The sequence below is a fragment of the Hipposideros armiger genome, unplaced genomic scaffold (assembly GCF_001890085.2).
Source record: "Hipposideros armiger isolate ML-2016 unplaced genomic scaffold, ASM189008v1 scaffold_203, whole genome shotgun sequence".
NCBI lineage: Eukaryota > Metazoa > Chordata > Mammalia > Chiroptera > Hipposideridae > Hipposideros > Hipposideros armiger.
Genome location: NW_017731553.1, coordinates 1,583,119 through 1,607,301, shown reverse-complemented (window position 1 = coordinate 1,607,301; position 24,183 = coordinate 1,583,119). Strand labels below are relative to the sequence as shown.

Below are 24,183 nucleotides of genomic sequence, written 5' to 3'. Positions count from 1 at the left end.
GGGGAACAGACAAGTTCCTGTCCTTTTGTTCTTCAGTCTAGTTGTGGAGGACGTTGCTTCACTGGCCCAAGTTGGCACCATGATTGCACTCTTCCCAGGCGAGGCACATCAGTTGCTGGCTGCTGGCCGCTCACGCTGGCTGCTGGCTACACCCGGTAGCCCATTAGCCCATGGCAACCCACTGCCACAGGGGCTGCAGCCTATGCCGTCGCCGGCGACCCACGGCAGCCCAGCTCCAGGTTGAGCTGTTGTTCAGCATCTTAGCTGTAGAGGGCAGTGTCACTGGCCCTCATATGTGGGACCTGAACCGGGGTCCTCTGGCGTCCCAAGCCAGTTCTTAACCATCGCGCCACTTGGCCGGCCCTTGATGTGATTTTCATTGGAATTCATATTTGGGAGCCCTGGCAATCTCATAGTCCCTCCCCCTAGTGATATATTGAGACACAGCTATAATTGGAGGGCTGTCATTAACACGTGGTATCCTCCATGTAGGGTGCCATTCACCTTGACCACAATGAGTTGTGCACAGCCTACAAGACTAGACAGCCTGGTTCTAAACCAGATTTCACATTGGCGCTTGCAGGAGGCCTCTGCAGACCCTTGTAAGTGGCCATGGGCTGTGTGAGTGAGCCAAGCAACTTTCACATGCACAGCCTTAGTGCCCACTTTGATGCCAGGAGAGGAACAGGCTGCCCAGTCTTTGATCAGCAGTCCCCTCTCGTGCCCTCCTACCCCCTTCTTTTGGAAGGTTTGGAGTCAATAGGAGAGAACAGGTGAGGTTTCCCCCCACCTCAGAATTTTACGTAGACTGGATATAAATTTCATGAGCAATGTAGAATCTAGACTGGCCTTATGCTTGCAGAAATTGTCAGGCTCAAATAAAAATGTTCAATCTTGTAAATGGCCTAGAGCAATCTCGAAGATGAAAAGTTATATGTTGAATGGCAAAACAAAATACTTGAAATACACGATGTATAAGGAGCCAGTATAATAAGAATTTCCCAGTTTTGTTTTGCTTTCCATATTGAGAGTTGTTATCTTTCTTTGTGAGCTAACGAGTTGAAAAATACCTTTGAGTCTAGTTAAGAATGGAGTCTTAATTAACTGTCCAGAGATTTGTTGTGTGAGGTACAATTCTGAGAATGGTTCTTTCTACAGACAGCAAGAATTAGCTCGGTAGCAAGCCAACAGTAGGGCTCATTTCTTCTTATTGGCTGTTCTGTGGAAGCTAGTGGAGGAGAGAAGCATCAAAGAGGAAATTATATCATTGCTCAAATGACCAGGTTTATTGGACATGGAACTGTGGCTGACACAGCTGACCTAGGGTCAAGGCTTGTGTGCCATCTCCAAGATGGCCCTTCCTTGGCAAAATAGTTATGTATTGGGTTGTCGGAAAAGTCATGATGCATTTTTGCAATGAAAAACATAGAAAAATATATCATGACTTTTCTGACAACCCAATAGATGTGTGTGTATGTCAAAAACCATACTCCAGGGCTGGCCGAGTGGCGCATTGGTTAAGAATTGGCTTGGCATGCCAGCTCTGAGCAGCTGGGCCCTGATTGGCATCCCACATGAGGTCCAGTGATGCTGCGCCCTCTACAGCTAAGATGGTGAACAACAGCTCGACCTAGAGCTGGGCTGCTGTGAGCGGCCATCCAATGGCCGGCGAGCAACTGCCTCACCCGGGAAAAGCGCAATGATCACAATACCAACATGGGCCAGTGAAGCGACGTCCTCCACAACTAGACTGAAGAACAAAAGGACAGCAACTTGTCTGTTCCCCTTCCCTGATTCCCCAACCCTGTTCCCCTCCCCCAATTCCCCAATAAAATCTTTAAAAAAACCAAAAAACAAACCATACTCCAGCCTTGGCTGTGGGGGGGACATGCTTCCGAATGGAGATGATGTGTGCTTATTGACTCAGGTAGGCTTTTTATCCCTGAGGAGAGAAAGCATAGGAGTGGGACATGGGATCTGGGGTCTAATCTGTGACATTGATTCCACAGATGTCCCTGGGCAAATGGCTTACCCTCTCTCAGCCTCAGTTTACTTGCCTAAGAAATGGAAAGAATAATAATACCAAGTTCTGAGACTTGTTTCATGAATCCAATGAGATATTCCATGTAAGAACCCTTCTCACCATGTCAGTTATTTTTAAGTAGTTGCTCAATAAAAGATAGATGATAATAACATTGTTTTGCAGGATAAGGCCTGCCTTGGCTTGTAGACTATGTCTTAGAACTTGATTCTAATGAGAAGACCTCATGTTTCGGGCCAGCGAGTCTTATTCAGGGAATAATTCTGACACAGTCCGACAGAATGTAGATTTAAGCTCTGCCTGGTGCTCCTTTTAAATCAAAGCATTGGTTTCAAGGGATTCTCAGTGAAAGACAGCTTGAGTGTACACACAGGAGTGACGAGTATGCCTGAGACACCTGTAGGTCATTAGCAGAACCACTTTTTCAGCAGCGTGAGAGGTCATGGATACAACCCAACCTGGCCTCCAGTTTGGGAGCCGTGGGATCGTGTGACTTTTGGGGACTTTGTGTACAACACGGGATTTGCAACTTGTGAAATATGAAACATCTGTGGTTTCTTGCTTTTAGCAGATGAATACAGGGGGAGATCACTTGACTTAGATTCTGTCTTGGGCTAGTTGGCCTGTGGCTTGGTTTCTATAAATACATTTTCACTAGCAGCTTTGGCGATGTGAACGCGAGGTCAGGCTAGGTCCCGAGTCATTATTTCCTGGCACTGTCTCAACCAAGCATGAAAATCCTGGGACAAATCAGATTTTTATGTTTTTGTTTTAGGAAATGGCTTTAAATACCAGTGTCTGTTCTCCAGGGCCTTTGAAAACAAAGCAAAATGAAAATCGCACTTAAACCCAATCTCCCCTAGACAGGGAAACTGCAGCAAATGCCCCTGAGGACCTAATGGACCAGCTTCTTGTCAGAACTTATCTGGCCTTCACCTTGCTCTGAACTCCAGGCCACACGAGGAGCTGGGTAGAAACAACTGCATTGTGTTCTGCGTGAGAAACTTACCTAAACATCTAGGTTTAGGGCCTCATTTGTAATTAGACAGTTTCTTGGAAGTACATCAAGCTTAGTCTCAAATCAGGACATCTCTTGGGGAGAAATCTGTATTTAGATGTTTCATTTAAAAATTTATCATTGCATAGCACAGAATTTTGTTGCAACTCCTACTTGATGCAGGCCAAATTCTCCCGAACTCTTTTTGGATTACAATGATGTCATTAATAATGGATGGATTGGGGGGGGGGCTGGAATGTGCCAGAGGCTCAGCAGCAAACAGAGGGCAGCACAGGCAGATAAGTCATAGTTCTTTGGGGCTGCAGAATCCAGTGCATCTCAGGCCAAGAGCCTGCCGCCCTGCCTCCCTTTTCTGGATGCCTGTTATTTGCATCCTAGAACTGCTCCGATTTGGCCAGGAGAAATGTCTTTTGAAGTAGTGGGCAGGAAATGAACTACTAAAAAGTTGTTTGGCAAGTAGATTAAGTTTCCCCGAAGGTTGGGAGAAGGACTTACTTTTTGCGTCTGTACAGACAGCCTGTACTTCTCCTATCTCTCCTCTTCCCACTCCAGTTATCTCTGCACTGACACTGTTCTTTTCAAGGTTACTTGTGACCTCCTGTATTGCTTAATAATTTCAACATCTCATTTGATCTCTTAGCAGCATCCACTACTTCATGGTTCTCTTTTCTTGGTTTATTGATATCACGTTCTCCTGCTTCTCCTTCTCCTTTGGCTACTTCTTCTTTATCTCCTTTACAAGCTTGTCCCCCTCTAACCAATCTCCATACAGGCTCTGACAATTAAGTTCACAAACTCATCCTAGAAAAAGTGCTACATACCTCATTGCTGAATATCACTATGGTCACTTTTGAAGTACTCCCCTTGGGAAGGTATGCACAGACACCAGTGCCTAGTCCACCTTTCAAAGCAATTTTGGAACTCTTTTTTTGGAATGGCCATCAGAAGTGTCATTGTATTACCCTTGATGCCCTGAATGGCATCAAAATGTCTTCCTTTGAATATTTCCTTTATGTTCAGGTAAAGAAAGAAGTCATTGGGGGCCAGATCAGGTGAGTAGGGAGGGTGCTCCAATATAGTTATTTGCTGACTAGCTAAAAACTCCCTCACAGACAGTGCCGTGTGAGCTGGTGCATTGTCGAGATGCAAGAGCCATAAATTGTTGGCGAAAACTTCAGGTCGTCTAACATTTTCACGCAGCCTTTTCAGTGCTTCCAAATAGTAAACTTGGTTCACTGTTTGCCCAGTTGGTACAGATTCATAATGAATAATTCCCCTGATATCCAAAAAGGTCAGCAACATCGTTGCAACAAGTTGTTGAACTTAGTCGGCAGACCTGTTATGGTAGAGCTCCTTAGGACTTGCTTCTGGGCTTTCTTCTCTCCATCGGCAACCTTCCCCACTGATCTCATCTACTCTTAGTTCTTTATTGGGTTATGCAGTTGAGTTCCGTATTTCTTTCTCCCTCCTAATCCTTTCTACAAATGCATTGTGCAAAGTATTCTCTTTAAAACAGAATTCTGAAATGGAGCTAACCGTAAAGAACACTGCTTGTGTAATGGCTTTCTCTTTTTTGCCTCGGCCTTTCATTTCTCACTTCTCCGTCATTCTCCTAGAGTTACTCTTTCAGCAAGCATCAATAGATTATCTGCCTGTGTCAGACACAGTGCTAGTGGCTGCAGAGACTGGGATTTAAGGCATAGGAAAGGACAGTGCCCTGGGACATGTGACTCCATGGGGTTGCAGAGAAGTGTGCGTTCATTCATGCAGTCATCAGTATGTACATAACTACATACAAATTGTCACTCAGCATATATTAAGTGGGGACCTACAATGTACCTTGTGCCATGCCACACCCTGGGGATGCTGTGAGGACCCAGGCACATCCCTTGCTCTTATGCAGCCTGTAGTTTAGTTAGAGAGTCATAAGGCAATTTTAAGTGTCCCACAGAGTTGAGTATAGATGATGTTCTCAAATCCAGCCTGTGTGTTATTGTAAGTTGTGTTGGAAATGTTGGTATGTGCCAAGTCCCTGCCAGCCTGCCCCATGATAATTCACACAGGGACAGTTCCTGGGGCTTTGGTTCCCAGCACAACTCTGTAACCCTAGACCCAGTGAGACGAGCTAAGCTCCCAAGACAAGAAGGGCTGTTTTCATCTCAAGTCTGTTTCTCTGTGTTCCTGCTAATCTCTCTAAAGAAGGGGCTAGAGATGGGCTGGAGGGAAAGGATGGTACCTCTGTTCAAGCAGAAGGGAGACCTGGGACTGCTCCTGTCCAGCCAGTCATGTAAGCGGACAGGTCAAGAGAGCTGGCCTGGCTATGCAGGAAGGTGTTCCCTGAAGCATAGTTAAAGAAATCTAAAGTTACCCTCATGTTCACCTCCATCTTCAAGCCTTTACCCTACCAAAGTGAAGACTCTCTCCTATAGCATTATGACCTTCCCTGTACCCATGGCCTTGCAATTTATACCATCAGTCCTTGAATGCTCCTTTGCAGAGGGGTGAAGGAGAGTGGTGAAATGTTGGAGCTCCCCATGAAAACCAGCATAGGTGCGTTTTCTCAGAAATGTTCCCATAGGTGTGCTCCCCAAGAAAGGAGCACATAGGAGGTGCTCAATTAACATTTTTTGAATGAATGAATGAATGGATGGATGAATGTATTCTAGTGTGAGTAGGAGTTAGCCAGAATCTATGCCATCCACGATGCTAGACATTAGGAATGTAGAGATGAATGACACCAGGTCCCTGCTTGGAAGGACCGCAGTTCACAGTCTCTGTAAGAGATCGACGTCTTAACAAGTAAATACCACATGGTATTATCATTATTATAATAACAGCTAATGCTTATTGAGCCCTTATTATGTTAAGGTAAGTGCTTCATGGGAATTACTGCATTTCATCCTTACAGCAACTCTATGTGAGATCTTTTGTCAGTCCCCACTCTTCAGATGAAGATACTGTCCTGATTTAAATGAGGAGGAAAAAAGTGAGAGAGCCATGATTCAAACCAGGCCGATGGACTCCAAAAGTTGGGCTCTTTAGTGCAATTGATGTTGCCTTTGGGTCCAGGATGAAGCTTGAGGGCCTTTTGCTTGGTACCAATAGGATCACCAAGGAAGGGCGCTTTTCGTGCAGAAAGAGACAGCCCAGGGGTGGACCTTAGTGACTCGCAGTAGAATGTAGTTGGCTCATTGGTCCGTGCAAGCACACTTTGTGTAGACTATGGGACGTTGTTTCCAAAAGATGATTTATTCTTCTAGAGACTCTGAAATGATTCATCTTTGTTTGGGTGCAACTTGGAGACCCTGCTATCACCCAGTGTGCCCTGTCCCTGTCTGTGGCTCTAAGGATGCATGAGGGACCCAGAGGAAGCTGTGGTTAAGAAGTAGAGAGGTTTTCTTCATGAGTATTTCTTGCACCCTCAGCCCAGCGAAGCTGTACCCTTAAACTAGTTGCATTTGGAAGCAGCAGGGCTTTCAAATGTGCCTTGTGGACCTGAATATGAAATACACACCACGTGGGTTCCGTTTTTCTCATTTATGTGACATTCTTAAAAAGACACAGCTGGAATGATGTAGAACAAAGCAGTTGTGAGGAGTGACAGGTAGGTGGCGGTTGTGAGTAAAGGGGGTAGCTGGAGGGGAGTGTTTTAGGAGCGATAGATTGTGGTAGCAGTTCCCCAAACCTGTACACACGTTAAAACTCAGAGAACTGCCTACCACTGGGCATCCGTGTTAATAAATATCTTGGAGAATCTTCCCAAGCCTTTCTCTGTTACCCTCTAAGGAATTTAGATTTTCTTTAATATCCCTCTGCTCCTGTTTCAGAAAGGTATAGAATAGAAGGTATATTTCAAGCTAGAAAAGACATGGAGACCTCACAGTGTATAGATGAGTAAAGGAGACCTGGAGAGGTCATCTTGCCCAAGGACTTATATAGTGAGCGAGTGGCAGGGGTGGGCCTCAAATTCTGCCACCTCGGCCCAGCCAATAAATGTAAGCTGCTTACAGGCTGGAGAAAATAGCTGAGCCTTTGTGTACTCCAAGGCCAGTAGAGCTGGGGAAGTTGCAGTGATGCCCAGACTAAATGGATCCCTGCTGATACTTGCAAACACAGTAGTGTTACAATTTAAAAACAACCAAGAAGCAAGTAAACTCACAACTGAAAAAAGTAATCCAGAACATTAACTCCTGGAGAACTTTTTTCTACCCCTTCTATTTTTTTGCTGGGGTTATTTTTCAGTTTACTTCAGGGAAGGGGATTGGTTTTAATGGCTCAGTGAACTGTGATCTGGTGTGGAAAGATGGGATCAGTGGGGTGGTTTCCTGCAAAAGGTGTTCTGACTTTACATCATGTCCCTCTAACCTTCAGGGTGATATTTAGGTTTGAGAGGACATTGTCAGAAGTGACAACTAAACCATTGGAACCTATCTAAGGAACGTGATAAGCAGTGAGCTCCTTTAGAGAGGGTATGTCATTGGCTAAAGCCTGCCTGCTCCTGGGGTGATCTGCCCTCAACTCTATGGAGGAGCAACCTTTAAATGGTGGGGTGGGGGTTGGGTTCCCTTGCTTCTGGCTTTTCATTCTGTATGGTCGCCTAAGCTCTTGTGAAATGCACATGGGAGAACACTAGCTGCAGATTCAGAGCCCATTTCTTAGAAACTGAACTGTGCTCATTCTTTCCTATTTATATACCTGTTTTTATTTGAGCACATAAACCTATTTTTGAATGCTACCCATCATGCCTTATTAGGCTCTTCATACTAGACTCATGTTTAGGGTACAGCTGAGTAGAGTACACATGAGTTTTTAGGAACAGTAAATTTTCCTATCTCTAGAACCTTGGGTAAAACTAGAAATATGCTGGCTTTTTGGGTACCAATTTACATACGCTGATGACTTCACATATAGCTTTGGTAGGTATGATGGAGGCCTGGGGGCATTTTGGCCACAGAGTATTGTTTTCAGGTTTGGAAGAAAATTCAGCCCCTACACTAGATGCTGTGACATGTTCTGTTTTTAATGAGTGTATTTTCTTCTTTCTGTGTAGAGGTGTTGGTTCATCATTTTGATTCTTTACCAAAGGATTCTGCTTAGAATCTCTGTTCCCTGGTGGGTTGGTGTTTCACATAAACATCTCCTAAGCTAAGAGGATTCGTAGTGTCCTAGACAGTGTTCCCTGGAAGGTTCCCTGGAAATAACTGTAGTTAGAAGAGTTCCTGTCAGTCTCCTGTCCATATCTGTAGGTGGGCCTGCAGCCCTCACTGCTTGTTGGCTGGGGAAAAGTCAACACTTACTAGTAAAGAGGCTCCTTTTCTATCAGTAAAGAACCGTGTCTGCTATGTCAAATGGGCTGTATCCAGCATGCAAGTGTTTCTTCTAGTGACTACTATAGCTTGCACTTACTATCATGAAGCATTGTGGGTACTTGGGGAGTCAGTGGTCCCATAGATTGGCCTTGAGGGGAAAAACATGACTGGAATTCCGATGATGGTATAAAATCCTTTTCACCTGACTGTTCTTAAGAAATTATACTTCAGAAGACAATTGATTTAGAAGGGTTGTATGTCTCCTCCCCCCCCCAACCCCACCCCTGGCCATGTCTACTGTCTTTTTTTTTTCTCCATTGTTTGTTTCCAACAGACAACCAGTTATTCAACAGAGGATATGTGTGTACCTCGGTGACCCAGTTTGCTAGGGATACATCAAGTGGTTCAGCCAAGAGCAAATGAGGGAGGTTTGGGGTATCTGTACAGCCCTTGACATTTCAACTTCAATTTAGGTCAAGTTTTGGTTTAAGCTGTGTGTGGTCCCTGCGACAGACTTTTAGTAAACAGCTGCAGTTCAGAAGCAGCTTGGCCTTGTGTGTTAGCATCTCTACTAAGATATTTCTGCTGAGGTAACTGCATGTGGAGGATGATTTAGCAAGTGACAGCGGGGAGAGTTTGGCAGTGTAGTTCTTTGGTTCATGAAGAAAAATGACACTTGGCAAATGACTAATTTTGACTTTAAAAAAAAGATTAAAAGACTTTTAGACTTCTACCCCTAAAGGAAGAGCACAATGTTTTGTTCATATATCTTCATTTCGGCCTCCTCTCTGGTTTTGGAGAAGTCTTTTGTGACAGGGAAGTCTGTCCCATCCAGAAAGCGCTACAACACATTTTCCATTCTACGTGCATTTTACTCTCTGTCTACCTTGTTTCTGTGAACATTAAAATAAACAAAACCCTACCATCTAAATTTGGCTTTTTCTGAATAAATGAACACAGTAGTTGTTCGTTGAATTCAAGCCACTTTCAGATAGAAACATTATTCTTTTATGGCATAAACTGCAGGGGGAAAAAATCAGACACTGTAGCCCAGCGCGTTTCACTGGGAGCTTGACAAATATGTTGGCTCAGAGTAAACAATAAGCTGTCTCCTTTCAGACCTGATGAAGCTCATTAACTCTTTCAGGCCACTTGGTAGACACCTAGTACCCTGCTGGCTTGAGTCCATGCAGAAACTATCACTTTCCTGCCAAACACTGGCTCAGGGACTGAAATAGGGATATTTAGAATGCATGCTGCATTGGTTAGGCAAGTATTTATTTTGCGTCTGTTCTGGCCAAAAATAGTGGTAGGGACTGGAAGAATAGTGAGAAGTGGAAGACACAGTAGCCCCCCACCTTTGCAAGCTGTTGAGAAGATTGAAAACATGCGTGCGTGCACACACACACACACACACACACACATGCACACACATACACACACACACGCACGCACGTATGCTCATGCATATGCATATACAAATGCAGCTAAGTCAGGGAAACAATCGCTCATGAAAGTGTATGACTGAGTATCGCTGTGGACTCAAGGAGCCAGGAAAGGGGCTCTGGCAAATGGAGCTTGAACTGGTCTCAGGAGAACTGAGAGAATATCGTAAGCACAGAGGAGCGGGAGTCACGATGTTGCCTGACCAAGGCAAGTAATTTGTTGAGGGCCTCTTACTTGCTAAATGTTAGTTGGCAAAAAGTGAAGAATAATCCATGCATTGTCTGTGCTGTTGTGGAGCTTATCCTTTATAGGAAGATGATTGTTTCCATTATATTTTATTGTCTGAGTTACTACAAACATGCAAAGTGTTGTAAATAAGTTGAGAATCCATCTGAACTGCTTAAATCAAGGAGGCGATCAGATTGGAGGAGTCTGTGAGTGCAGCCTGTCCTGGATCCTGTGGCAGGATCCAAGAATTGGACGGTCAAGAACCAAAATGATTTATTCCCTCACCTTGGGTCATACAGACACTCATCTCTGCTTCTAAGAGTGCTTTAAGTTTATCTCTTCTTTCCTTTTCGCCCCACCACCCCACACAAACACTTTTTGGTTTTGTAGTCTGCTTTCCTAAACTTATGGTCACATCAGCCTCAACTTTAAATCTACTTCCTGGTTCAAGGATCCAACTGAGGGTGATCAACAATTTCTGTGTCCCCATGCCCACACTGCCCTGTTTCGATCAATTGTCCGTTCTGATCCAATCCGGTATGCCTAGTGGCTCATGTAATAGGACTCTGAGAAGAGAGCGAGAGATGACTGTCATTTCACATACAGTCAATGTTGGGGGAGAACAAATCCCAAGCAGAGTCTTAATATCTGACCGCAACATGGCGTGTTTGCTAAATGGGGAGAATGGTGCCATTGAAAAGCAGGCTTGCTGTGGTGGGAAGTGACGAGAATGTATACTGGGAAGATAGGTAGAGTGGGCCTGTGTTGTAGAAGATTGTTTTAAGTGTGAAAGAAGAAAGTCTTCTGGTCTCATTGGCATTGAGGCATATTGTGACTGCCCGACTCTCAGTGAAATGGTGGAGAACATTTTTACCCTGGATGCGGACTTGTGAGACTGGAATGAAAATTTTCTGAGATTGCTTCCCAGCATATGGGTCTTTGATTGGAGGCTCATGCATATCTCTTTGAGAAATGATTCAGTGATGTCTGTCTCCCAATGCAGAGGGTGCTGCCCACTGGGGATCAGGAGACTTGTGAGAGGCAAGGGCGCCACTGGTTCTGGCCTTCTACCTCTGAAGAGCATTGTGCTATCACCTTCCCTCAAGAGAACTGTGTTCTTCAAAGGCAGAAATGGAAGAGATTCAAAAATTCCTTGACTCTCGCTGTCTAGGTGTAATGCAATATACAGATTTAATCTCATGTCCCTTTCCTTGGAGAAACCTTCTCCAAATAGGGCCAATTTCTTGTATAATGCCTATTGCTCATCTTATAATATTTAAATTACTTATTTCATTTTAAGATTTATAAACTATTTATACATTTATACATAAATGATGTTGCTAAATGCATTGGAACGTAATATAAACAAATAGGACCAGGGAGAGAAATGTGTTAAAGATACAGTTATGCGCTAGTCCATGCAGCAAAACAGAGGTAGACTATGAATTGTTTCCATGTAAAAATCAGTAATTGAACCTTGGACCCCAGTCAGATAGACCTAAGGATTATCTTGACTTAGGACTAAATGAGAACTGCAATAATAAAAGGCAGAATTTTATATTCATTCATTCATTCATTCATTCATGTAACAAATTTTTTTTGAAATGGCCCTGTTTCCTAGTGGTGATAACAGCAATCACCAGAGCATTGGATTTCCTGTTCTGATAGTTAGTTCAAATGCATTAGGTAAGGAAGCTGGTGCAAGATTTGCGCACTGGGTCTATAGACTTGTCTTGGCCTTTGAAGAGGCTGACTGAATAAGACTCACTCACTCTTCTTAGGCCACATATGCCTTCTTGTCACTCTTCAGATATACTACACATGTTGTTACCTTAGTTAGGGTCTTTGTACTGGCTCCTCCTTTAATGTGGAATGGGCTTTTCTCAGATACCCCCTGGAAGAGATTCTTTGTCCCACTTGAGTCTTGCTCATGTCTTAAAATGTCAATGAGGGAGGCCCACATTGACCACTCCGTTCAATACCACAATCTATTTAACACCGCGTTCCCCCACCCCGCCCAACTCAGGCACTCGTCTTCCCCCTTAGTCTGCTCACATTTTCCTTTTCTTCATCAAATTATACTATACTTTGATTATAATTTATAATTTACTTATTTGTTATTCTCACTCCTTGTTGTCTGTTTTCCCCCACCTCTGAATGAAATCAAGGATCTTTGTCTTGGTCATGCTACACCTCTGCAGCCTAAAACAGCGGCTTGCACACAGTTGGGGAGCATTATGTATGTATGGAATGAGTAACTCATTGTGTGATTGGTAGGTGACATTCAAGAACATATTTGAAAGAGCAAAGGAGAAACTCCTCCATGCCCTGGGCTGTGGGCTATGGACTCAAGCTCAAAGTCTGAGGAAACACCCTCCTCCATTTCTTAGGGAGCATGGTAATATCAACAGGATAGATAGGACAAGATTTTGGGGAGAATTTGAGTTTAGGGTGTCCTGGGCAGCTTTGCTATGCAGCAATGCAGGGCAGGATCTCAGAGGTCTTTAAGTGGATGTCACCCAAACGTGGCGACTGGATTTCCATAGCGGCTGCTGCTGCTGGTGTTACTTCAGTGTAGAAAATGAGCTTCCCAGTGTGGGATCTAAGCCCTTCTTTGACAACCTCCCCCTCTGATTAGGGGTCTCAGCATGCAGAAGCTTACTGCCACTTATCGTTTGCATGACATGTCCCTTAGACCAACTCAGCCCTGCCTTCCACACCAGCATGAGAGAGGATTATAAGAAGATTGACTAGGAATAGACTCCAGGAAGTGGTACAAAAGCCTCCATATGGGAAATTGAGGGCATGGGGAATGTGGAAGCTATCTGAGCAAGTTTTGGATTCCTTAGTGAGTCTTGGGGTTGTTACTCATCCCTTTTGGGGTGTGGGTAATGGGGTGCAGGGAGAACTACAGCTTGTTTGTGCTGAGTCATATACTTGCGTTTGTACTTTGCCTTGCATGGAGAAATCCAAGGTTGCTTTACAATGACTTGGTTAAAATTAGCACTGTCAGAGAGCTCCCTAAAAGAGTCTTGTGAAACGTCTTCCAAAATAAATCAACATGGGGTTTAGTCATCCCTCTTGCTTCTTTCTTCAACTGGAAATGATTTTAATGGGAAAGGGAGCCAGTAAGACCTTTGTGGTTGCTAGTTTTAGAAATACAGGTTGTGATAAGATGGGGACAAGGTAGAAAGGGTCAGACAGAGGTAGAGGGTCAAATGCTGTCTGTGTCACTAACTTGTTGTGTGGCCTTGAGTTCCATAACTTCCCTGAATTTCATGTGTCTTGCAAGTTAAAACTGGACCTAACAACACCTCCTTTCCCTGACAGGCACTGGCTGTATAATTTGGTGGAATGATGTATATGATGCCTACTTCTTGGCACATATAGATGTTCAACAAATGGGAATACAAATGATAATGATAACTGCTTTCCCTATATGCTTCAAATAACCATGTCCCAAACCAAGTTCATCACACCCTTTCCTAGTGTCCTCACTGATAACTGCTTTTCCAGGATTTCCTGGTTGCTTTCAGATGACTTCCTGACTCACCTCTCCTGCTATCACCATCACCAATACTCTAGCTCTGCCCCTCATCACTTCATACTTGGAGTAGTTTACCAATATTTTTTCTTGACTTCCTTTACCTCAAGAACCTATTATGCAAGGAAATTCACCAATAGGATGGTCTATAGGCCTTGATTACAGTGTCCCTTATGATTTCCATCCTGTTCTGCTTACTCGGTGGTTCTTTGAGTTATTTGGGAACAGTATGTTATTTGGGAATATGTGTCCTTCAAGGGCAGAGACTTGTTTATTCAATTCTGCTTCCCAACCTTCTGGTACAGGCTGCCACACAGTAGGTGCTCTGTGAAGACTGGGTAAAACGAAAATATATGGGAAGGTATGACCAAGGTGTCCCGAGGGTGTGTTAAATATCACTGTCACTATCTGAAATGACCCCTTTTTATTTTTTTGCACATCTATATGACCTTGCCACATACATTGTTGCCCATTTTACTCCTGTGCCACGTCAGACAGAGGTAGATGCCCAGAGAGCACATCATTCCCCACGTCATGCCTGCAAGACAGCAGACACCATTGTCTTTCTTCTCATTCATTGCTATGTTCCCAGCACAGAGCCTTGTGCTTCTGATGACCACCTTTTCCAAATGTCAGAAAATCCAGCCCCAAAATGAAGTCAACACAGAGAAAAGCGAAGGTGAGAGATGGACAAGAGAGACAAGAGTACATTTGACTTTGTTCAAACTCTCAGATCTTGTCATGCCTGAAGCCATTCCGCCCCCTTGGCCATCTCATTTGTGAGCCAATAAATTGCCATTGTTACTAAAGCTCATTTGAGTGAGATTTCTGCCTTTTGCAATCAAAAGACGACTGACTAATACACCCTGACTAATGCACTCTCTCGCCTCTACTTCATAAAGCTTCCATAAAATCAAAAGGATCTTTTCATCAGCAAAAGGTTATAAATTCTGGTATTAAAGTTTCCACACGGTTATCTTTTTCTGCCTTGATCCGTTCAGGAATGCAGAGATAATGAATTCACTAGAGACAGAATGCCTTGGTAATGGGGTAAAGAGCACCTGAGGTGGTGGTGAGGGTTGCTGCTTTAGATAAAGGAAGTGACATTTGAGCTGATATCTGAATGATGAGAAGCAGGAGGACCTGGGCTTATCTAGGGGAAGAGCATTCCAGGTAGAGGAGAGAGCAAGTACAAAGGCCTAGAGACAGGGAAGAGCTCCCTTTTGGTTTGAGAACTCTACAGAAAGTCCATGCGGCTAGAGTTCTGTGGAGGAAGAGATGGATGGGAATGGAGAGTTAGCCAAGGGTCACCTGCATCTTTCAGGAGAAGGCGTGGTTTGGGGAATGATGAGCAGTCCCGGCCGTTAACCTTGTCTGACATGAGACAGGAGTAAAAATGGGCCCCAACAAAGGTGGCAAGGAAGGTCTGCGTTCAATGCAGTGACATCACAGGGTGGCTTGCCTGGCTGGTACTGTGTCATTTGGTGTAGCTGTACATGATGGTGTCTTCAAGGTTGTAGGAGCAAATTAATTGCTGTACTACCAACCTAGAAAAGTCAGTGAATCATCCTTCTGTTTTGATCATATCGTTACATATATTCTGTTTGATCCTTTAGAAAGTTAGCACAGCTGGGAATTAGTGAGAGTAAATGGGAATAAAGGAGAAACAAATTAACCTCTCACATTCACCAGCGCTTAATTTAGTGATCTTCTTCTCATAACTCTACATGGGCCAATAGTACACCCTTTCTCAGTGGGAGCACCATACTCACAGAATTCTAGGATTCGAAAGGATAATACCATAAAACTTGAACTCATAACATTAATAAACTGACATTATGAAGCTCATCATACTTCAAACATGCTAGTGATGTAATGGAATGGGACTGTAATAGCAGTATACGTTCCTTTTTAAGTTCTGGGACGTTACGCTTGCAAAACACCTTGAAATCCTGTTTATTCTCTGGCACTGAACACATCCCCAATCATTAATGTGCCCATGTACTGAATAAGGAAAATGCATTTCAGAAGATTTGATAATACCATTTAATTCGTCTCAATTCTGCAAACATGTATGAAGTGTTTGGTATGGATTTGCAGTTCAGAAGGAAGACTATGGCCCCTTTATGGAGAAGGATTAGATGGCGGCAAGAGATGAAACAGGGAGGCCTATTTAGAAACATTACTTTTCTCTGGGGAAGAGAAGATATTAGCATGAGCTATGAAAGTGACAGTGAAGATGGAAAGTGGACAGCTAAAGATATTTAGGGGGTCATCTACTAGGACTTGGTGACAATTCAGATGTGGGAAAATGTGTGTCTGTGGAATTAACAGTCCGTAGCTGACTGGGACAATGATGATGCTTTAGATCCATTCAGGAATTCTTGAGGAAATCTTCTTTGGGAAGCTGCTGTCTAGTGGACATCCATCCATAAGGCAGGTCTACAGCTGAGCATCAAGTTATGCCTGAAAATGCATCTTTGCAGATTACCACCCTGAAGATGATTGCTGAAGCCATGGAAATGGACGAGCTCATCCATTAAGGAAATGTAGAGAGAGAAGAATTCCCACAGATGGACACTTACAGATTTCTGTGCAGGCCAGTCTGCAGTAACCCACGATGCCTTTCTCTTTCTCCATGTGGTGATTAAACCCGTTAGGCTCATCTTGCTTTGCGATTCAAGCATTATACTATGGAAGAGGGAAATTTATGAGAACATTCAAATTCTGCCACTGGAAGCATGTTTAATGGCTGGATGATGGACCTCAAACATTGAGAATAGGTATTACTTTCACTGAGGGTACAGTTTGGGGTTCCTAATTTAACATTTATACATTTTAGATATTCAGAAATGGGAAATGGTTTCTTGAAGAGGTATTTTTTTGGGGGGCGCGTATAGCTAATCGTAAAATCAGCTATTGACCCACTGAATTCTATACTAAAATGAGTCACAAAAGTCACAGAAGTCTTGTGTCTTTTTTAAATTCCATAAGAGCCTGATTGGCTAATTTATCTGGTTGTTTCTTGTATGTAAATTTTATCTCCCCAATTAATTTTCTGTTCTTTTGAAGCATGGGTTGTACCGTACAATTTTTGGATCACCCCACAATCCCTAGCACAGTGAAAAATTAGTGTGACATACATTTAAATAAACTCTTGTAGAATAAACTACATCACAACAAGTAGAATGATGAGACTAGAAAGAAAGATCCTTTAAACACCGTCAAGTCTGTTCACAGCCTATGTGTAGGATGGCAATTAAGCTGTCCCATAAATATTGACTTTCTTCTTATAAATCACCAGGTATGTTTCTTAGGCTGATACAAAAAAATTCATGTGGAGCAACCATAGCTTCAAGGGCTCTTTGTAAGTGGAAGTCTGAAACACTAAGGGAATCTATCTATAGTAATAATGACGGGAAAAGATAATTGTAAGACTCACCCGAAGGAACTTGGCAACAGCATTTCTTATAATATATACCTCATCAACATTGTCACTAAAAAGGCAGTGCTACTTTGCTTTTAGAATTAATACCATAAAGTGAAACACTAAATTTGCAAAAACTTGATAAATGTCCATTGTATCATCACCTAAATTCACGTTAAAATGTGGTCTTTACATACTTAGGAGTTCACACTGCATGAATTCTGCCTGATAGGAATGATGAGTGGGTATTATGTTGTAACTCAATTTATTTTTTTATGACCTTTTAGTTCCCTTTAGGAACTTAATGAGACATGATGTGGTGGTCAGTAGAATTTGCTTTTGATGAGTAATACTTAATGGTTGGGCAGATTAACATTAGCTAATGCTTAAGTGTTTGCTATGTACCTGGCACCATACTAAGTTTTCTATATAATTTCATTTAATTGTTGAAAAAACACTAAGAATTAGGTTTTATCATTTGTTTGTGTATAGATAAGAAAATTGAGGTACAGAGGGGTTAAATAATTGTTCTGAGGGCATACAATAAGTAAGTGGCAGAGCCAGTTCTCAAATATAGGGCTAAATCTAAGATCCATGCTCCTAAAAAATATGCTTAAAGGCTATAGTACCTGCATTAAAATCAGTGTCCATTCTTTCATACATAATTGGGTAGAGATAAGTCTGAGTTCATGGAGACTTGACATGAGCTGTTGAATCCTTTGTGCATATGAGATAGCGAATAAGGAAAACCAATAGAACTTTGAGCATTTTCCCCAGCATTTATTTTCACCGCGCTCCTTGAGTTCTACCTTGTCTGTGGTTTAGTCATTGAAAAATAGTCATACATATTGGCAGAGCTGGTATCACATTGGTAATCCTCATTTACTTTCCATGTTATACCATTTTATGGAATTCTCTAGTGGACAATATGATTTGATGTTGCTAAAGTAAAGAAAACCACCCAAGGTAGAGTTGTTCATGTAAGAAAGCCTCCATAGGTTATACTGAATAACCTTTGGCTGAATTTGTGGAAACACGTGAAATTAATTCTCTGGTGAGGCTATATAAAAGGGAAGAACCTTATCATCATATCATCCTTTTTAAAAAAAATTAATTAATTAATTTTTTATTGTTAGTTTCAAGTGTACAGAACATTGCAATAGTTATCCTTTTCACCCTTCACACAGAAACAACCCTCCTCCCCCATCTACTGCCCTCCCCCCCATATCATGCTTATCTATTACAATTCCATTGACTCCATTCCCACTCTCTACTCCATGTCCCGTGACTATATGTATATATAATTATAGTTGACATACATTATTATTCAACATCAGCTTCAGAACATATCATCCTTTCTTATCAGACATTAATCACATTCATACTATCTGCCAGGCATGTTATATCTATTATTTTAATTAATCTTACAAAAAGAAATATCTTTAAGGCAGGGACACCACATATCTTCAAAGAGGAATGCCTGAAATGAAAAAGGGAAATATCAATATAAAAGTTTGTACTAAAATAAATAGCCTTGGGAGCTGAACTTGAGGGTAGCCTGTCCAGTGGATTATATGAAGTTTTTGGAGCACCATTTCTTGAGTTCCTTGAATATCAAATGTTGATGTTCTTGGTGATATTGCTGCCCCCTCTCTCCCTCCCTAATCTTTGGCAAGTAACCTCTTCTCCATGTTTATAATTATGTATTATACAAATGATACATCAAAGGAATCATACAGTATGTAACCTTATTAACATTGGTTTTTTTTCCACTTGAATAAATGGAAATAGCATAATTTCCTTGAGGTCCATCCAAGTTGTTGCATGTAGCATGTTGTGGTATGGATTCACCACCGTTTAACCAGTTATCCATTGGAGGACATTTAGATAATTTACAGTTTTTGAAAATAAGTCTTTATTTCTTTGGGATAAATGCCTGAGGGTGCAATTGCTGGATTGTATACGTTAGTCCATTTTGCATTTTGAAAGTCACCAACAAACTTATTTTCCAGAGTGGCTGTACCTTCTCCCTCTTGTTCATTTACACTGTCAAGATTATATTTGCGAGGGAACATCTTTTTATATATTCCTTTGTTTTTCTTTCTTTTCCTTGAAATTCCTACTCATGTAATTTGCCCATTTTTTTTTCTTGCAACCAAAGATTTATGAAAATATTTTGTTGAAATCACTTAAAAAAACAAAAAAAGGAAACCAGACAGCTTTTGATCATTATTTTCTAAACTTAACTGGCAAAGGATCTACTCTCAAACACACTTGCGCGTCCCACACGACATGTCCGGAACGCAAACATATTGATTTCCATCGTACTGACTTTAAAAATGGTATGGAGCTGACTGCAAGAAAGGGAACCAGTGATTTTAAGTTAAAGTTAAGCTAAGAGTGAAAGTACATCACCTCTGGCTTCGGTCACCACATCACCTTAGATTGGATATAGATTTTTTGTGAACAAAGTTCCAGAACTCTGAAATCCGGGGTGCTGCATGCCTCTCCCAGCAATGTCCTTCACTTGGGTCCACCTCCTGGGCCAGAGGTGAGAGTGCTTTAAAAATACTGCCACTTGCCCAGCACAGTGTCTTTGATTGCATCCACATACTGCTTTGGGACCCAGTACACCCAGTAGTAAGAGGCTTCCGTGGGGCCCAACTGAAATGCCATCATGTGGTAGTCTTCGTGTCCCTCGATGGGCTCGCTGACCACATTCTTGATGGAGCCCACAGCTGGTCTTGCTCTAGCTTGAAGGTGAATCTCACTTTCCCTCCAGACTTATTGTACATGCCGGATAATGGGATTGTTGGCAGGCCCTCCTGGGCCCCCTTGACAGACGGCATCGTGTCCTCCGGGTTTTCTTTATCCAACACTTTCCTGTGTTGTTCCTGCCTGCAAAGTGGCTCCTTCTTGCTCTCTTCCGCCTTCGCGTCCTGCTGCGCGGCATCTTTGGGCGTGTTGACAGCTAACACATCACTGATCGTGGAGCCCACCACCATGATCTTGGCTCCGCTGCTCACTTTTATTTCCGTCAATGTCTTATCCTCAGGGACAAGTCCCTTGTACATGACTTTCTGCATGGCAGGCGGGAGACCTGTAATCGTGTGAATCTTCTGTTTGAGCTCAGAGCCTGTGCTGTCCAGGGGGAACTTCACATCGTGCTTAGTCTTGTTCCAGATGATTTTCAGGTCCACCAGCTCCCTGCCGGCGCCGCCGCCCGCGTCCTGGCAGTTGCTGACCGAGGCCTGGGCGGCGGGGTCCCCAGGGGGCTGGGCTGGGGCCGGCTGCAGGCAGCCTCGCGCGGCGCAGGGGTCCTCGGCCGCCGCCCCCGCCGCGGCCTCCACGCAGTTGAGGGGCCGCGCAGGCGCCTTGTTCGCCACGGTCTCGGCCTCTGTGTCCATGCCAGGCTCCTCCATGCCATCCGGGGCCCCGGCCGCCGCCATGATGATTGTGTACAACATCCACCGAGGCCGCAGAGGCAGCCAGGAAAAGGCGAGCTGGCGGAGATTGGCCCCCATAGCAGCCCCTAATCTCGCACGGCCTGGCTGGAAACAGGTGAAGGTTTCTATAGAGACCCGCCTACTCCGCTTCCCCGGCCAGGCCTCTGCCACGCTTTAGCTTTCGGCAGCAGACAGGGGCGGGCCCGGGAATTGCCCGCTGGGCTGACTCTGCCCCCTAGAGGCCGAGCGGGGCCGCAGCTGTGCAGGGGAGCGTGGGCTCGCAGGTAGGCCCCATTTTTTCTAATGAACTTTTTGGCCCTTATCTTACTGATTTGTTACAGTTCTTTATTTATTGTTAATGGTAATCCTTTTTTTTTAGTTAGACATATTTCAAATATTTTCCAATCTGTGACCTATTAAGTTGTTCATGGTATCTTTTTAAATGTACACATTTTAAATTGTAATGCATCCGTATTTATCATTGTTTTCTTTTATGGTTTGGGATGTTTGTGTTATTGATAAGAAATCATTTTGCACTTTACTCATAGGTCAGCCTCTTAGAATTTCAAATAGTCAGTTTGCTCTTAACTTATACCTAGTAGTAACACTCCTGCTGATCCGAATTTGAAGTACCTCATACATTAGAAAGCAGTACATTGGAATGGGTAAGGGACATCCTAGAGACAGATACCCTGATGACAGCCAATAATGATGATTTTTCAGCTCATCTCAATTAATTGTACTGTCTCCCATCCAGTCATTCACTTCTATTCATCCTTCAGGACTGAAGGTGCTAGCTACTCCTCTGGGAAGATTTCCTTGACACTTTTCAAGTCTTGTTCTGAGTTCCTCCTCTGTGTTCCCACATCACCCTGTGCTTCTCTCATTATAGTACTTTTCACACTGTGTGTAACTGCACATTACTCGCCTACGCCCCCCTTCCCCCCATGGTTTTGGCTCCTTGAGAGAAGAGATTGTGCCTGTCTGACAGTTTTATCTCTCAGTGCAGTGTGTGGTCCCATGGTAAGTGATCAGTGACTTTTATTAAACGTGGGGATGGGGGGGATCGATTTGAAATTCGCAGATATTAGACCTCACCATAGTTTAAATTAGAAGCGCAGTGGCTCTCGTGATCTAGGACTTCCTTCCTCCTGGGAGAAACAGGCTGGCCAGCGCTCTGTGGGCTGAGCTGCTTGGAGAGCAGGGTCTGGAAGTCACAGGGTACAGTGGGGAGTTTTATTCTCAAGGCAGTGGGATGCCTTGGTCATTGAAATGGTCAGTTAAGCCAAACCCAGTGAAAATCCAGTTCCCAGAGAGAGCATGTGTGAACAACGAGCCTCAGTGTCAAGAGCCACGAGCTACATGAAAATAATATGTAAGCACAAATAGACAGGGAGGCTTACGTTATTTTTGTTGTCCATTTAAGGAGACACAAAGTGTGTCAATTGTTTTAGGAAGGATTTGCTCCAAGGTGTTTACACTATCTGGTGGTATGACTCCCTTCTCTTGTCAGACTAGGACACAGAGACACAGACATATGTTTTGTCCAAGAAAAATGGGTCAGACTTGATAAAATTCTCGGCAGCTCCTTACTTCAGATGAAGCGATCAGAAACTTTCCTTTCAGACTCATTGTAACTCATGAAAATTGGTCGTCTGGCCTCTTTTCCGGTAGTTCCTGCTTCTCCTGGGATTTCAGTGCCATCAAGAAGACTCTTTTTAATTAGAGTGCTGAAAGCCTAATTTTATGTCATGACAACCTGTTGCCAAAGGCAATTTCAAAGGAAAAAGCGGAAAATAAAGAGCAAACTTCAAGACAGCAGGAGACATGCGCACGAGTTTGCAATCTTTACTGAAGTGGAAGCACTTGTTCAGAATTGAACTGTCATTTCGAATTTGTGGTAAATTATAGCAAAGGAAACATTTTTAGGCAAGACTTCCTGTTCACAAAGTAAAGTGAAGGGTGGGGGAGGCCCAAAGCGAATCGGGTATTTTTTTTTAAAGATTTTTTATTGGGGAATTGGGGGAAGGGGAACAGACAAGTTGCTGTCCTTTTGTTCTTCAGTCTAGTTGTGGGGGACGTTGCTTCACTGGCCCAAGTTGGCACCATCATTGCGCTCTTCCCCGGCCAGGCAGATCAGTCGCCGGCTTCTGAATGGCCGCTCACTGCGGCTGCTGGCCACTCACGCTGGCTGCTGGCTACACACGGTAGCCCATGGCAACCCACTGCCACAGGGGCTGCAGCCTACACCGTCGCCAGAGACTCACAGCAGCCCAACTCCAGGTAGAGCTGTTGTTCAGCATCTTAGCTGTGGAGGGCAGTGTCACTGGCCCTCATATGTGGGATCCGAACCGGGGCCCTCTGGCATCCCAAGCCATTTCTTTACCATTGTGCCACTCGGCCGGCTCTCGGGTATTTTTTAAAGTCTTAGACTGCTTAGTTATTTAATAAAATGTTGCTTCTTTCTTTCTTTCTTTCTTTCTTTCTTTCTTTCTTTCTCTCTCTCTCTCTCTCTCTCTCTCTCTCTCTCTCTCTCTCTCTCTCTCTCTCTCTCTCTCTCTCTCTTCCTTTCTTCCTTCCTCCCTTCCTCCCTTCCTTTCTTCTTGCATAGTTAGTAATGCTATTTGAGCTACTATGTTAACTATAGTCTGGGTCAGCTTTAAAAAAATCTTTTGTATTTTGTACTGTTGTGCCCTTCTTCTCTGTTTCCCTCACTCTCCTTTGGCCTTGCTCACTTTTGTAATTCAGGGACAATCTGGTTGAGTAAAAAGAGCTTTGGTTCAGAAGCTAGGCTACCTTGGCTACGGTTGTGATCCTGCCACTGAGTCATTCTGTGAACCTGGGCGAATTCCTTCTTTGTAGAATTCAGCATTGCCATCTATACAAGGAGAGGGCAGGCTGACTTGATCTCTCAACTTCCTTCTTCTTCTGCTCACATTGGTCTCAATGAAATATGATCATTACTTGACTGTGTATTGATGTTATACCTGAACAATACATAGTAATGTGATCATTCTCCCAACTAAAGTAGCTTTTTTAAAGCAGTCAATTTTCAGAAAGGAGTTAATGCATTCTGCTTGCTTCATATAAATATTTCTATTAATGATATCTTTGTCAACATCAGAAATTGGAATTTAAAATCGCTGCGATACACTGAAAGCTAGCCTTCTTTGACTCATTGCTGCCCCTTCTGATGCTGATCTATCAGAATGTGAACTCTCTTTTTGCTTTGTAAACCAAACACCGCTGCAAGCTTCCCCACATTATGAAGCCTGTTTCTTCTGTGATCTAGTTTACCTGGATCAGAAATTGCAAATGGATTGATTTCACTTGCCAACTCTAATCAGTTGGTGAAAGATATCAGGAGTCTGTGTTCACAAGCATTGTGGTAACTGTTTGGCCACTATAGACTTAGAATTGTCAGAGTGGCCAACGTGTTAGGCATTTGTCATCATCCAAGACCTGGCTTGAGAGTTTCAAGTCATCTCCTCCTGTTTTATAATCGACTCACCAGGAATTATGAGCAGGTGTTGCTCTCTGATCGTCCCAAAGCTCTAAAGCAGCGGTTCTCAACCTGTGGGTCATGACCCCTTTGGGGGGTCGAACGACCCTTTCACATGGGTCGCCGGGTAGTCGTATGTGGGTGTATCTGCATGTGGGCCTGGAGACGGATAGAGGAGCAGTGTCTCGGTTCCTAAGACCATCGAAAATATGTGTTTTCCGA

The 24,183-nt window shown here is 43.4% G+C and overlaps 1 protein-coding gene and 1 pseudogene across 4 annotated transcripts in view; one reads left to right on the top strand and one right to left on the bottom strand.

Annotated features, from left to right (window-relative positions):
- FGF13 (fibroblast growth factor 13) overlaps positions 1–24,183 on the top strand; it is a 530,394-nt gene that overhangs the window by 240,566 nt on the left and 265,645 nt on the right. The window lies entirely within an intron of this gene.
- On the bottom strand, positions 19,576–20,477 carry LOC109388683 (ubiquitin domain-containing protein UBFD1 pseudogene; annotated as a pseudogene).